We start from the raw sequence: 6,111 nt of genomic DNA, 5'->3' as shown, positions 1-6,111 counted from the left end.
GGTCTTTACTGTATATATATATATATATATATATATATATATATATATATAAAATCTGTTACACCATGCATCTATCAATACATCTATACATGTATAGATGGGAGAAGGTGAGCTTTTTTTTCTCCCTGGCTGTGACGCTCTCCTTTGTGATTAGACAACTCATAGCCAGGGAGAAGATGACACCCATTAAGAAACAGGGCCATCTCCTCCTCCCTGTACCGATGATATTCATTTATATACCAGGCGGGAAAAGTAAAAGGGGGGCACAGCGCCGCACAGATAAACTAGTAAGTGACTTTACATCCCTGCACTATGCCCTTTAGAACCCCCTACTTATTTAATAATGTCTGGACCCATGAAAGGTCCTCTTTAACATTAACTTTGGTGCATGCTTGGACATTAGCTAAATACGTTTAGTATGAGACTATATTGTTCTGCTTTGTTCATAGTAAATAAAAATGGTGTTCTATGCTTTCGGATAGACCATGCAACTTTTTATTATATTTCGAAAACATGTAATACTTCATACTAAAGAAAATGATAAGATAGATGGGCCTATCTGTGCTTTTAAAATCCATTAGTTAATATGTTAAAGCAAATAATTCCTTACAGAGGAAATGTGAATTTATATTTTAGTTTTGCTCCGATAGATCAACAGGACCAAAGACATAAATAAGGCAACAATATTTGTGAAATTTGCAAGAGAAAGGAATATAAAGTACACTAAAATGAAATATTCATAGCTGAAGATTTTATGCTCTTCCAACTCTCCCATGATTTACACAATTTTTGTGTGTGCTGGACTCAGAGATGTCCATAAAATACAACATTAGACTGCAAGTGTTATGATGCCAGATAGAAAAAAAATATGAACAAAAATAAATACTGAGAATATGTTGATCTTAATGGGCACAAACCTTTAAGTTGAATTCCCAATGAAGTTCTACTGGTGTGGCTGGTAATATATGGAAAAGATAGTATTTAAATTTTTGTTCATGGAAGTTATTTGCAGCAGGGCACTGAAAAGTCTCATACTCAATCGCTAAATCTAAAAATATACTTTTACCTAAAAAATTAAAACTGTTACTCATTCAGTGGAAGAAGCTAATATTCTAATTCTCATACATCTATCTGTACTGGGTTGCTACTACAGTGGTCAAATTAATCTCATATTAATTTCGTATAGATGCACATATCAACTTATAATCAGAATATTCTGCTAGATGTAAAAGAACGGCATAGATAGAAGTCTATGTGAGAGAGTGGGACATGGAGAGGTGTCTGGTTAACAGAGGGGGCAAGGGGAGCAGTATGTTTAAAAAGGGGGGGTCATGGGGACAATTCTGTATCAGTAAGTGTGGCTTAAAAAGTAGTCACAGTACAAGAGTGAGGACATGATAAGCATTCTTTGTGAGAGAAGATCCATAGGGAGCAGTCTGTGTGAGGTGGCATACAGAGCAGTCTGGATGAGAGATGGAGGATGGTGAGCACTTTGTGTAAATGGAGGGATAGAGAGCAGTCTGTGTGAGAGGGAGGCCATGGGAAGCAATCTATATAAAAGGTGAGGCCAATCTGTGTGAGAAAGGTAAGCATGGAAAACAGTTTGTGTGTGTGTGGGGGAAAGGGGGGTTACCGGGTTACCACTGAGAGCTTTTTGGTGGCCAAGACCGCGAGATCGCACATTGGCTGGTGCTTTTTCCCTTGCCCCTTTCACTAAATACTGATAAATCAAAAGTTCATTAACTAGTAAACGTACAGTGGCATATCTTCCATGTAAGCAGACCACACTACTGCTATGGGGCCAGTGGTAGAAGAGGATCCGCCACTGAGCTGGTTTTACTGCTTCCTGACACAGGCAATGTCAGATATATTGAACAGAAAAGGAATCAATATTATAAAAGCCTCTATACAGATTACATTTAAAGATGGGAATATGGACATTCTGGTAGCCATCTTGTCTGTTTTCTGAAAGGGCAGTGTGAGTTCAAGCTTTCTCAAGACAGAAAATCACTGACTAAAAAGTTAGAAATGCTTGCCTAAACGATGCCCAGGTTGGAAATTGAATGGGGAATTAAGGATATACCATAAAACATGTAGGCCTTTGAAAACAATGGACTGAATGTGTTAAAGTTTTTTTTTTATCCCAATTAATAGAATAGTATATAGCTATAAAATGATTATATTGTGTATTATACACTGCTCAAAAAAATGAAGGGAACACTTAAACAACACAATGTAACTCCAAGTCAATCACACTTCTGTGAAATCAAACTGTCCACTTAGGAAGCAACACTGAGTGACAATCAATTTCACATGCTGTTGTGCAAATGGGATAGACAACAGGTGGAAATTATAGGCAATTAGCAAGACACCCCCAATAAAGGAGTGGTTCTGCAGGTGGTGACAACAGACCACTTCTCAGTTCCTATGCTTCCTGGCTGATGTTTTGGTCACTTTTGAATGCTGGCGGTGCTTTCACTCTAGTGGTAGCATGAGAAGGAGTCTACAACCCACACAAGTGGCTCAGGTAGTGCAGCTTATCCAGGATGGCACATCAATGCGAGCTGTGGCAAGAAGGTTTGCTGTGTCTGTCAGCGTAGTGTCCAGAGCATGGAGGCGCTACCAGGAGACAGGCCAGTACATCAGGAGACATGGAGGAGGCCGTAGGAGGGCAACAATCCAGCAGCAGGACCGCTACCTTCGCCTTTGTGCAAGGAGGAACAGGACAAGCACTGCCAGAGCCCTGCAAAATGACCTCCAGCAGGCCACAAATGTGCATGTGTCTGCTCAAACGGTCAGAAACAGACACCATGAGGGTGATATGAGGGCCCGATGTCCACAGGTGGGGGTTGTGCTTACAGCCCAACACCGTGCAGGACGTTTGGCATTTGCCAGAGAACACCAAGATTGGCAAATTCGCCACTGGCGCCCTGTGCTCTTCACAGATGAAAGCAGGTTCACACTGAGCACATGTGACAGACGTGACAGAGTCTGGAGACGCCGTGGAGAACAGTCTGCTGCCTGCAACATCCTCCAGCATGACCGGTTTGGCATTGGGTCAGTAATAGTGTGGGGTGGCATTTCTTTGGAGGGCCGCACAGCCCTCCATGTGCTCGCCAGAGGTAGCCTGACTGCCATTAGGTACCGAGATGAGATCCTCAGACCCCTTGTGAGACCATATGCTGGTGCGGTTGGCCCTGGGTTCCTCCTAATGCAAGACAATGCTAGACCTCATGTGGCTGGAGTGTGTCAGCAGTTCCTGCAAGATGAAGGCATTGATACTATGGACCGGCCCGCCCGTTCCCCAGACCTGAATCCAATTGAGCACATCTGGGACATCATGTCTCGCTCTATCCACCAACGTCACGTTGCACCACAGACTGTCAAGGAGTTGGCAGATGCTTTAGTCCAGGTCTGGGAGGAGATCCCTCAGGAGACCGTCCGCCACCTCATCAGGAGCATGCATAGGCGTTGTAGGGAGGTCATACAGGCACGTGGAGGCCACACACACTACTGAGCCTCATTTTGACTTGTTTTAAGGACATTACATCAAAGTTGGATCACCCTGTAGTGTGTTTTTCCACTTTAATTTTGAGTGTGACTCCAAATCCAGACCTCCATGGGTTAAAAATTTGATTTCCATTTTTTTATTTTTCTGTGATTTTGTTGTCAGCACATTCAACTATGTAAAGAACAAAGTATTTCAGAAGAATATTTAATTAATTCAGATCTAGGATGTGTTATTTTTGTGTTCCCTTTATTTTTTTGAGCAGTGTATATTTTATCCTATATGTTATGTTTGAAGAAACTGAAATCAATTAGAATTCATTATTGGTAATCAAAATATATTCATGGTATATAGAATTAGGTGAGGTTTCCAATGTAGACTTGTTATACATTACAGACCAAAAGTTTGGACACACCTTCTCATTCAAAGAGTTTTCTTTATTTTCATGACTATGAAGGCATCAAAACTATGAATTAACACATGTGGAATTATATACATAACAAACAAGTGTGAAACAACTGAAAATATGTCATATTCTAGGTTCTTCAAAGTAGCCACCTTTTGCTTTGATTACTGCTTTGCACACTCTTGGCATTCTCTTGATGAGCTTCAAGAGGTAGTCACCTGAAATTGTCTTCCAACAGTCTTGAAGGAGTTCCCAGAGATGCTTAGCACTTGTTGGCCCTTTTGCCTTCACTCTGCGGTCCAGCTCAGCCCAAACCATCTCGATTGGGTACAGGTCCAGTGACTGTGGAGGCCAGGTCATCTGGCGCAGCACCCCATCACTCTCCTTCATGGTCAAATAGCCCTTACTTTCAAAGTTTTCCCAATTTTTCAGCTGACTGACTGACCTTCATTTCTTAAAGTAATGATGGCCACTTGTTTTTCTTTACTTAGCTGCTTTTTTTCTTGCCATAATACAAATTCTAACAGTCTATTCAGTAGGACTATCAGCTGTGTATCCACCTGACTTCTCCTCAACGCAACTGATGGTCCCAACCCCATTTATAAGGCAAGAAATCCCACTTATTAAACCTGACAGGGCACAACTGTGAAGTGAAAACCATTTCAGGGGACTACCTCTTGAAGCTCATCAAGAGAATGCCAAGAGTGTGCAAAGCAGTAATCAAAGCAAAAGGTGGCTACTTTGAAGAACCTAGAATATGACATATTTTCAGTTGTTTCACACTTGTTTGTTATGTATAGAATTCAACATGTGTTAATTCATAGTTTTGATGCCTTCAGTGTGAATCTACAATTTTCATAGTCATGAAAATAAAGAAAACTCTTTGAATGAGAAGGTGTGTCCAAACTTTTGGTCTGTACTGTATGTGTGAACAAGAATGGTTGAAGTTAATTACCACATGTCTAAGGAATGCACAGATAAGGAGATAAGTGTCCTGTGAAAGAGTTGTTTCAAATCGTATATCGTTCGAGTATACTGAATGTCTGACAGTAGTAAGCTTAATTGTCATTCTTATCTATATTTATTATATGGTCCTAGATTTAGGCCAGAGGTTATCTTTTACGAAATTAATAGAAAATAGAAGATTTGATTTGTAATTACACCAACTCTTACATAGAACACTAGTGTCCCTTTGTGGTGGTGGTGAGTGTGAGAGCAGTGGCAAATTGATGCACTATGATCTTATTAGTCATGTGAAAGACCAAACCAAGTCCACCCTCCAGTGGGGGGATAAAAGTTAGCAGGAGCCAGCAAGGGGGATCGATCCATCAGGTCAATTCAGGAAAGCCACAAGATGACAAAGCCACATAAGAGAGAGGAGAGATCATAAGGACCTTAAGGATCATAAGGACCAAATAGAACCTTGAATCTTGAATTTGAACATTGACGCTGGTTTCTTCCAGACAGATTCTCTCTGGTATAGTATACATTTTTGTCTGTATATTAGGCAACTGATTGCCATATACACATATACATATTTATTCAAATAGACCACATTGTTCAATTTGGATCTAGATTGATTTGAGATAATTGTACAGCATCAATTGAATCTTTTCAATCTAGGGAGATTAATCTATACAATTGATATATATACAATTGAATCTTTTCAATCTAGGGAGATTAATCTATACAATTGATATATATACATGTACAATAATGTACAATTGTGTGATCTCCAGGGAAGTGATTGTAGTTCTAGTCATATGGTCTAATTGAATTGATATATATTACATCACATGGTGAAAGCCTAACTTTTTTGAATCAGGAAAATCTGTTCGCTGTGAGAATTCAAGTGTCAATCTTAAGTTTTCTTTTGTGTCTGTTATTAGGGCCCTTTCACACTTGCGTTCTTTTCTTCCGGCATAGAGTTCCGTCGTCGAGGCTCTATGCCGGAAGAATCCTGATCAGTTTTATCCTAATGCATTCTGAATGGAGAGAAATCCGTTCAGGATGCATCAGGATGTCTTCAGTTCCGGACCGGAACGTTTTTTGGCCGGAGAAAATACCGCAGCATGCTGCGCTTTTTGCTCCGGCCAAAAATCCTGAACACTTGCCGCAAGGCCGGATCCGGAATTAATGCCCATTGAAAGGCATTAATCCGGATCCGGCCTTAAGCTAAACGTCGTTTCGGCGCATT

This window comes from Bufo bufo, chromosome 2 (genome assembly GCF_905171765.1).
Source record: "Bufo bufo chromosome 2, aBufBuf1.1, whole genome shotgun sequence".
Taxonomy (NCBI): domain Eukaryota; kingdom Metazoa; phylum Chordata; class Amphibia; order Anura; family Bufonidae; genus Bufo; species Bufo bufo.
Note: the sequence above shows the minus strand (reverse complement) of the source record.